Source organism: Acyrthosiphon pisum, chromosome A1 (genome assembly GCF_005508785.2).
Source record: "Acyrthosiphon pisum isolate AL4f chromosome A1, pea_aphid_22Mar2018_4r6ur, whole genome shotgun sequence".
NCBI classification, from domain to species: Eukaryota; Metazoa; Arthropoda; class Insecta; order Hemiptera; family Aphididae; genus Acyrthosiphon; species Acyrthosiphon pisum.
In genome coordinates, this window is record NC_042494.1 from 55,709,329 (window position 1) to 55,720,577 (window position 11,249).

General features: G+C 30.2%; 1 protein-coding gene across 4 annotated transcripts in view; it reads right to left on the reverse strand.

Annotated features, from left to right (window-relative positions):
* The window catches only part of LOC100160513 (myosin 18), a 62,227-nt gene that overhangs the window by 29,676 nt on the left and 21,302 nt on the right, over window positions 1-11,249 (reverse strand). Inside the window, exon 1 of one of the 4 annotated variants that reach the window (XR_510843.3) lies at window positions 4,629-6,160. The exons of the other annotated variants lie outside the window; for them this stretch is intronic. The gene's annotated coding sequence lies outside the window, so the exon portion shown is untranslated. Of the gene's footprint in view, window positions 1-4,628; window positions 6,161-11,249 lie in introns of those variants that run through there. 4 annotated transcript variants of the gene reach the window in all.

Here is an 11,249-nt window from a genome sequence, read left to right on the forward strand (position 1 = left end):
TAATACGTTAATACCATTTTTGATGGTGAAACATCTAATGCGCGTTAAATAAAAAAAATATTTTTTCTTAAATTAATCTGAATATTAGATTCTTAGCGGAGCGAAAAGAATGTATTTGTTTTACAATGACGTGTGTTGATTTTTGAGATCATCATCTTTTATGATAGAACAGTGAACCTATAGTTGGTACTTTTGGGAGGTAAAAATCGAAAATTCCCTAGTTTTAGAAAGTGTCAAGAAAAACTACCGAAAAACTACGAAAAAAACCGCTAAAATAGGTTTTTAATTAAGGTACGTTACATTTTTTTACCTCATTAATTTGTAACGCTTTGTTTTCACAATAGCAACGAATAAAATATAATAATATTATAAGGACTACGCTATGTTCAATGATAAAAGAATCACCCCTTATAAGTAAGTACCTAAATGTAAAGAGATATAAACAATTTAAATAAACAATTGCCCAAACACTAAAAGACAAAGGAAAAAAATATTTCAGATGTTTTAATTTTTAGCAGTCGTTACAACACTATATAATGTCAGTTTTTTAATACAGATGCAACTGTATATTGTATATACAGATATTTTTGACCCTGGGTGAAGTACAATACAATTGTGATTAAACAAGAAACTATAGATTAGATTACCATGTCAGATGTATTTACGATCCTTGTTTATGTTATTATTTAAACTAACAAACGTATACATATTACATACATTATAATATGCCAAAACATAAACAAAAAATAAGCGGAAAAAAACATTCGTTAAGTTATTATAATTTATAAAACAGGTATAATACAAGATTTTTTGAGATTTAAATATAAATCGTTATTTGTTTGTATTTCTTATAATAGTTTAACGGACACGAAACAAATGTTATTCGTAATACATTATAACAAAAATAAGACGTAAAGTAAAATATAGTATATATCATGCATGGTACCTATAGGATAATATGTAAGTATATAATATTATATATTGATATATTATACAGTCGAATCGAGACGACTTGAACCTCGGTAGGTAACTCGAAACATTTTTAAGTCGAATTTATTTTTATATTTTTTGGGGGGATTCAAGTTATCTAGACTCGACTGTAGTTGAACTAATTCATCCATCCTTATTTTATTAGATAACATATAAAACGGAAAATGAACTTTATAATATTTTTAAATAGTTCTTATAACACAGTATTACAGTATTACAGACTACAGTGTATATTATTTTAATTAATTTGATATGTGAAAAATAACCTTCCATCGGAAAATCTTCATTAAATGTATTCTTAATTCTTATATCATATACAGTTGAGTCGAAAATCGAAATCATTAATAACAATAGTGGATATAACGGTCTTTAGTTGGCAAATGCCGACAGGTCCTCTTCTCCTAATATGTACCTATACTGTGGCCCGCCTAAATAATTATAAAGTTCATTTTTACCACAAAATAATAAATACCTTTTATATTTCAAACTGCAATATCATTTACCATAGTTAAGTTAGGTTAATAAAAACAAAAATTTTGTTAACCTAAGTATACCTACCTACCTACTAACTTATGTAGTAGTGATATGCGTGATATGCATACTGTTACTACCCCTCTTATGGATTTTCCTACTTTATTTGAACTCTTAAATCCGCCTATGCTTAATAACTAATTTCTTTCTTGTCCCTTGAAGTATTATTAAGTATAAGTTGTATTTTAGGTGTATAACTCGAAACATTTTTAAGTTAGATTTATTTATTCCCCTTGAGCTTCGAGTAATCGAGACTCAACTGTATTATAGCCTATAGGTAATTATATTATATAGGTACATATATAATATGGTTGTAGATAAAATAAAAAACTCCTAGATTCATTTCGTTTACTATGTTAATATGTTTTAAGAAATAATGTAACGTTTAAACTACAGAATACGTTTTTCGTTGTTTTTTTATCGGTTGGGTGACTTTATATTTTATTGATTATTCAAATAAATATATATCTTCTGAAAATCATAAATTTAAATCAATGATGCATTCACTAAACAAACAACTCGTTAAAAGGACAATATATTAAAGTATATCCAACTAGTAAGAGAAATAAATTAAAAAAACCAGATGTATACAACATTAATAACTTGTTTTAACTTGATTATTTCAATTGCAATATGTAATGTTCAACAAGTTAAAAACTGACAAATCGACAAATTAATTTACTTTGGTGGCAAAGAAAAAACTATAAAAATATTTAACGCTGTTTCAATAATAATAAACCAAAATTTACTTATCAATTAAAAATGAATTGACTAGGGTATTGGGTATTACTTATTAGTTATATATACACTATGTTATAAAATAATCAATTTTAAATGTATAATAATGCAACGGCCAACGAGCGCATTCAATAAGTGCGTTGACGTGTAGTCATGTATAGTTTGGTTTTTTTAACGGTTCAATTGAACCGTATCCAATATCTTGCAGGTTTCATCAATATATCAAACATTTAAATCCATAACTTTTTTTATAGCTAAAAATAAACGTAGTCATGTATTGGAAATTTTATCGAGCACGAAGTAGAATTTAACGCTTAAACTTATTGTAACGGAAAACAATATAATTAAACATATCATTTAAGAAAAAATTTCATTATAATATTGGGATAGGACATGTATACAAAGAATACATGTATTTAAAAAGATAATAATTTTGACTGAATTTCTTGTATACACTCGAAGAGAGATTCTTAAAAACCAATCCCAATATATTGTTCGCCAAATTTTAAAAACTACAACATTTTAGGATATCTATCATGTTGTTTATATTAAAAACAGAATATATAAAAGGACTAAAATATTAAAAATAATATTTAAGATAATTTAAGAATAATATCGGTTTATACTTTGTATAGCTAGAGTTTATATATTATTAAATATTGAGTTGATAATCATAATACCACATGTCAAAAGGCCCGTGGAGTGTGGATAACAACTATTAATTGGGAAATAATAAAATAAAATAATATGAGAAATATACGGTCCATGTGGGTATAATTTTTCGATTCTGAACAAGTATATACTAGCGATAAGGTATTTGAATGATTTAGGTTTGATCCTTTTACGGGGTTAAAATCTAAAACCCAACATAATATAATAAATTATATGAGCTAAGAAAACAAAACTGGTAAATGCGCGTATTACAAAATTATACACAATATTATATAGGACATAGGTACACACACGACACACACATATTCTAACAAGTGTGAGAAACAGGAATATATTATTATATTATATAACATAATCTTTTCAAATGGTCAATGAGGTCAATAAATTCTTATGACAGCAGTACAATAATAATGGCGACCCGTCCGAAACAATGCATACGGCTTTTCATTAACATCGACGAATCCCGTTATATTAAATCGTACAAATGTAAGTAGGTGTACAGTTTTTAAGTCGCCGCGGTTTGTGCGAACAAAATTAAAAACTACATAATATAACCTAATGAAGCGATAACTCCCGGAAAGTCGTTTTCGAATTGTAAATTGTTAAACGCGCATAAAAAAAAACAAAACGTGCGAGCATAATTTTATATCATAATAAATGTATTTGTGAGAAATATACGTCTATTATTTACTATGCATTTATGGCGAGTGCGATGGTCGAAAGTCTGAAAACGTGTATTTATCGTGATCGTAAAGTGTCGTTTTTATTTATTCCCAGAACGACCGGAAAACGGTCCAGAAAAAGAGAACATGCATAATAATACAATATATAATACCTACGATACAATTGTCATGGACACGACAGAAACGGATCGCAATAACGCCCAAACCACGTGTAGGCATAATATATTACGAATATTATAATAACATATTATTATCACTCCACATAATATAATATATAAATTCCCTGCGTACGCCGTTGCGGAGACGTGTCGAATACGTTGTAGTTTTCGAAAACCAGTCGCACACACCTATACCTACAAATGATATATTATAATAACGCTCTGTATGTCACCCTCGACGACGATGCAAACTGAATAAAGTATATTATTATTATTATTATTATTATATATAGGGTGACTTTTATAACGTTTTTCTCACAATTTTTGTTACATGTCACATGAAATGTGTTTCAATAAAGTCGGAAAAGATTAGTTAACACTACCATTTTTTAAAAAAAATTCATGGCACAGCCGCAATTAGATTACTATGTAACATTGTAACTTATTTAAAAACGTTAACGTGTATGTAGTACCGAATAATTAACAAATATTAAAATTTCCAACTATAGTTTAGGTAGGATTTTAATTGTAATATTTTACATACTCATAACTTGCTTAAAAGTTTAAATATCGCAAAATCTCACGAGGAAACACCGATAATATTCTTACAATCAGATCTTTAAGTTTGATAGTAAGAAAATTCACTTTATTATTAAAGCTTATTACACAAAATCTGTTGAACACAAATTTGCTATTTTGTTGGTTCATAAGACGAAGACAACACATTCGGATGTGACGACGTTCTCTTAAAGTTTAGATATATATTATAAGAGTGATCCCTATATTCACTACAGATAATATATCTATATCACCCTATACATGCCGTATAGGTAAGCATTTACAGTGGTGTATATACCTTGACACGTTCGGCGGACGTGGGCCGACGACACTTGTTGGACGGCTGCGGCTTCCTGCTGGAGCCGCCGACGACAGTCGCCAGTGTTTTCTTGGATACTGAGGGCGGGACCGGTTTCGGTCGGATCGAAATAGCTGCCGACGGCCGGGCGGCTCTGGGGCTTTGCGAACCGGCGGCGGCGCCGGACGACTTACCGCGGCCAGTGGCCATGTCCTTGGCCATTACCATGGCCGCGGCCGCCGGCGCCCCGGACGGCTGTTGGCGCTTCCGACCGGGGCCAGACGTAATCCCTTCGACGACGGTCGGCGTCGTGCCGGCCCCGCGTTTTAATATCTCGCCGACCACTTTGGGCGGGCCCGCCGAGCGCTGACCTTGCAGTGCGCCCGGTGGCATGGTCAACATGTTTCGTGGACGGCCGGGGAAATACGACGGAAACGCAGGTGGACCATCCGCGAAACGACGCGCAAAAACGCGTTATGAATGACTTATAGTATAATGCGTATAATAATATAATATTTTAAATTAAATAAATCAACCATGCAGGTATGTATATATAATTATATAATTTTTTTTAACGCATGATTATTGTTTTGGTAAATTATAGACGCATATAATAACAATATTATTGTAATATCGATTACAAGACACACTATGCGCGGTTTTCTTTGCGAAAAATGCGCGAAGCTCGACCGGTAAACACCACGACCACGACACACGCACGCTGCCGGCTCGGCAACGGTAACCAGAGCGACTGGCACGCGGACGGAACGACGACGGCACGCCGCGAGTACGTACTGGCGGCCCGCTGCCGTATATTATATAGGTGTTGTGTGTTACTGCCGTGTTCCGTTTGATTTTTTAGATTAGCGCGGCCAGCTGTGTGTGCCGCGCAACGATGTGTACATACGGCCGCCGCCGTCAATGAAACGCACGCTAGCAGTGGGACTGTTGGGGGGAGGGCGTGATATTCCATTCCCGGTGACGACGACGGCGACAACACTAGAATCCTAATGAAACGATAAACGGCAGCCTAATTGATAAAATATTAACTGCACCCGAACTCTGTAAAGAACCACATCCCAAAGCGCGTCGCGGTCTCTAAACGTATTTCACAGTCGTCGTCGTCGTCGTCATCGTCGCCCATAATATCGCTGTACTCATATTATATACACAGCATAATATTATTATACGACCTGAACAAAACGTTATTCATTCCGTCCGACAGCCGTCCACACGTTTTCTACTTAACGTTGCGCGCGATTCTGCTTCAGACACGCCAATAATTATTATTGCCTTTGTTTTCGGTTTACATTCAGGCTCGGTGACATACAATGACATTCTACGCGCATTCAATGACTTTTAAATACAATACCGATTATACATTTATACCGAACTGTATATACTCGGTAATGGCGATTATATTATAAACTGGCAACTATTTTAATAATAATTGGACGCAATACTTTATGCTAATTACAAATACATACCAAGGTTTTCCAATTATTATAGGAATATCTGTATCTAATAGTTGAAGACTAGATCTATAGAGAACCCGAACATGCTGTCGTTATATTATGATTAAAACAAAGTAGGTATATATATATATATATATATATTATGTTTATACATCAAAATTAATTAAAATAATGGATGAATGTAAAAATTGTAATTTTTTGACATTTTTATTTAACCTAACAAAACTGCATTATCTATTATAATGTTTACAACAACAATTTCTATACGGATGCAAACATATATCGTATAGGACTATTTATTAATTACCTATATAGGTATTATAATTTTATTATGTCCTGAAACGTATTTGAGGGTGCCTAGGGGGCAGGTGGCACTTTTTTAGGGACTTCGATTTTCTACACAGATTTTTATATATTTAGGTAAATTTAATTATTATATATACGTATTAATAATATGATATATTTATAATATTATATTATAATATAATAATTTATATATATATATATATATATTATTTATATATTTATATTTATATACCTATTTATAATATATTATGTAACCTCAGTTATGATCCTACTCTAACTCTTCTTCTATAATCATTAGAAATTAATTTTTACTAGATTTAGGTAATAAACGTATAGCACTATAGCTTACCATACCTGTCTATTGAACATTGAATTTAATTTTAAATTAATTATTTTTATACTTTTAACCAATTCACAGTTCACACTATTAATGTTAATGAGCGGATGATGTAACGAAAACGATTTGCCCAAGAGTTGAACAGCACGAAAAAGAGCGGTCAAAAGAGACAGGCCGACAGAAAGTATTCCGAGTGGTTATCCGATTGTTTGTGAATACCGTATACAACGTGGACCACGATCTAGGCGGATGATTTTATGCCAGGGTATATTCCTTCCATTGTTGAGGGGATTTCATGCATATGGGTTAAGCCTTGTTTCCACTATAACGTGTTGTATATAGTTGAATACTATGAATATAATAATATTCATAGTATTCAACTAAATTTAGTATCTACCTACAAATTATTATTAAATATACGGAACATAACACGACATGGTGTAGTTGAAAGTTGAAACCTGGCTTGACGTTACTGACGAGCGGATAAATACGATAATTTACGTTGGTTACTGGTCAGTTTTAAAGTAAACGGTGGCAACCCAACATCCGAATCGTTCTCAATGATTTTATACGATTTCAATCAAACCATTAACTTATCGTCCGTTTTTCAAAGATTATACGAACCGAGTTAGGCGTGTCGAGGCAATAAACAGTCATCTACATCAATCGTGGGTACTAATAAAGGACGCATCTAATGTCTATGACCATTATTTAAAATATATTAATGGCAGTTGCCTGTAATGTTATAAATGTGTTTATGAGTCGCGCTCGTTTAAAATAAATGGTTTGTTAGTTTGTAACAAATATTGTTATCTTGTTGGAAAACTTTTTTTTTTAAATTAACCTTATTATTTTTCACCAAACATGTACAATAAATACGTAGCGAAAAGTACTGTATCCTAATGAGGACTAAGGTCATGTTGTTTGCTAAATTTATTTTGCTTACCTATTTAATTATATAACATGTATATATTTTGTATTGTGGAATATTTATTTTGAAAATAAGATGGAGAGGGGGGTGAATTATAAGCTCTCGTAGTCTCATTATTATCTCATGGATGTATTTTTTTGGATAGAATATCTGGGAACTATATTATAAGATTGCAATATCAATGTCGAACCTATATTCCCACCACGATACCACGTCACTTTGTAATTCTCAGTCAAAAATTATTATAACATTACTGTATATATAATTTATTATAATGACTAACGCAATCCCGTAGATAAAAATTTGAAGATTTATTAATATTATAGATTACATATCGTTATCGTTAAAATGTATCACTAAATAAGCGATTGGTATGTTAAAACATTGGTTGAACTGATTATCCTGAACAGTGTAAATAGGCAACATAATATTAAAACGTACAGATGACGCATTTAAATTTATACATTTCACTATAACTCTTTATCTTCTCTATTTATATTTTCATTAATTATAATTTATCTTGAATTATTCATTTAAAAGATAAAAACGTTTTTGTTTTGTTTGCTTCTAAACCCAAACTGTAGGTATCTAACTACCTATAAATAAATAGTCTTTATAGGCGTAATAAAAAGTTACAAAATAGAAAAATTATATTATGATGGATAATATTTTTAAATTTATTTTTTTGTCAGTGAACATACATATATATTTTCAGTTTTAATTTTGTTTAAGAGGATGCTACCCATGCATTTGTTGTCTCCGTCTTACACACACACGACGTACCAAATTTTCGTTCACTAGTTTCTATATAGCGTGCTGTTAATTTTTCTATTAGAGTGATTTGACCTATTATCAATTTTTTAGATAATAACATAATCTGTGCTCAAGCGTTAGCTATTATTCAATATTTTAATTTTCAAGCCAGATATGATCATTTTTAATTTTTGATATTTCACATACCCATATCTTGCTTGAAAATGTAAATTTCGAAAAACGCTTAAGCACAGATAATGTTTTTACATAAAATTTTTACAATAGGTCAATTCACTCTAGTATCAAAACTAACAGCACACTATTGAAACAAGTGAACAACAATTTGCTATGCCGTGCGTGTGTGAGACGGAGACAACAAATGTATGGGTAGCGGCCTCTTAATCTATGCGAATATATAAAATTATTATACCTAAGCATATACAAACGTATGTTTTGTAATTTTATTTTATTTAAAATATGAGACCAATAACTTCGGGTTTATTTTTCCGATATATGAAAACTAATACTTAAATATGTATAATGTATATTTATTCTAAATATTATAGTTATACAAATATTATTTTACATTTTTATATTGGAATTCTGTAGACATACCAAAAGGATAACTTACATGGTCACACATTTTGAAGATAATACATCATAAATAATAAAGTGTAACTGAGTAAATTATGAATCGTCCAAATAATATTTCCGTAAATAGACTTAAGTGGATAAGGTTATAGGTATAAGCAGAGCAATTCAAATTTTAATAAATATAAATATAGTAATTAATATTAATATATTTGTACAATATACGAAATACGATGTACGATATACCCCTGTATAATCGTATATTAATTTGTAACATAGATCTTTAAAAAATATGTAATGTACTGTATTCAATATAAACGCCCATTGTCTGATAATTGGAAACATATTTTATAACTTGCGGTATTATAGCTGGTGTGTCGCGTGGAAATATAATATAATATGCTGCAATTGAACTTTTTTACACAAACCTCGTATTATTGAATGTTTTGTGTGTAAAAACAAGTGTTATGAGAAAAAATATTTAGGTACCATTGCTAATTAGTTAATTACATGTATACATGTAAAAATACATAAGACACTAATAAATATTCAAACAAACATTATTATGGTTAGACTAAAACTAAAAAACTTTCAATAATATGACATTCAATTTTTTAAATTAATATAATATATTGCTTATGAATTATGATATTGAATATATATATTATAAATATACAATTATATCTATGAATTTCATTGTAATAAATTCTAATTTAATTATGTTTTGAAATAATAATCAGTTAAACAAAATTACAAGATTTATTTACAAATAAATAATATCTATATTTTTATCTCTATACAATGGTAAATAACCGGCATCTTATACATTGAATAAGAACATTGATGATAATAAAAAGAACTTTTTTAAATTTTTATCCTTAAAATTATTCAAATAATCCTATGAACAAAGTTAATATTGTTTCTTTTGAATTTTATAACAGCACGTCAATTTGCTTTAATATACTCTATATCACTGGTGTGCAACCTTCTGTATACCACAATCCCCATCATTCCAACGAAAATTAATATATATACTAGGTATATAATACAGCGTACATATTAATATACATTATTTATTTATATTAATTATAAACGGGCTTGTGTCCAATAATGACCTAATAGGTACAATCAAAAACTACTGATACATTGGAAGAAGACATTTTTAAATAGTATCTTTATTAAGACTATTATCTAAAATATGTGCCGCACTTTTTACTTTTTAGCATCATATAAAAATACACCAACAAACTCTCTAGATCCAGTCCACAATCCGATCATAATCTCAAAATGTTTGGTCAAAAGTGATTATAAGAAGAGTTATTAACTTGAATAAAGAACACTATTATATTATATTGACATATTCAATCTTTATTTTATCAAAATAATTTAAATTTATATTTATGTAACCGTTAATAATTTGTATATTATTCATCCTTATACATAAATATTATTAGTATATAATGATCAATAGAAAACTAAAAACTATACAATGAATGTACGTAAGCAAATTCTATGAACTTCAACTATTTTTCAATACTCTCCATAATGCCATCACGTGTCCACCAAAACAAACAACATTGTTAAATATTTGATCCTTTGTGTGGATACATATTATTATAATATTATTATATCTATAGTGTATATTGAGCCTCAGGTAAAAAAATCCTGCCCGTTTCTTTATAATTGGGAAAAAACCAAAAATCATTACGGGAAAACAGGGAATTCTTTGACAAAATTAGTTACCTTATTTTATTGTACCTAATTCAAAAAGTATTTCAAATTCAAAATAAATAGAATAATTTAAACATGCATTAAATTATTATTTACCTTCTGTAAGGTGGAGCGGTGGGGCAGTTGGAGAACTTAGACCCCAAAATCAAGTCCTCATCAAGTACAAATAACGATTTTTACAATTCAGAAATTAAGCTCAATAAAAATGATTCAAAATTTTGTTTTAGTCTTACAGTATTTCTAAATTTCTGATTTGCGACCCATTCAGTAGAACACGCTGTAACTCGTAAGAGAATAATATAGGTCTTTAAGGGGATTCGATACCGTGATTTTCTGTTTTTGTCTAACACATGCGCGACATGGTATTTTAGACGTGTTTTTTTCCAAACATACCAATTGACCTAAAGAAGCGATAAGAATTCTAAAAACAGATTTGAATTCGTCATCAATATTCTACTTGAGATCGACTTTCTCACCTTTTTGATTTGGTGACTTTA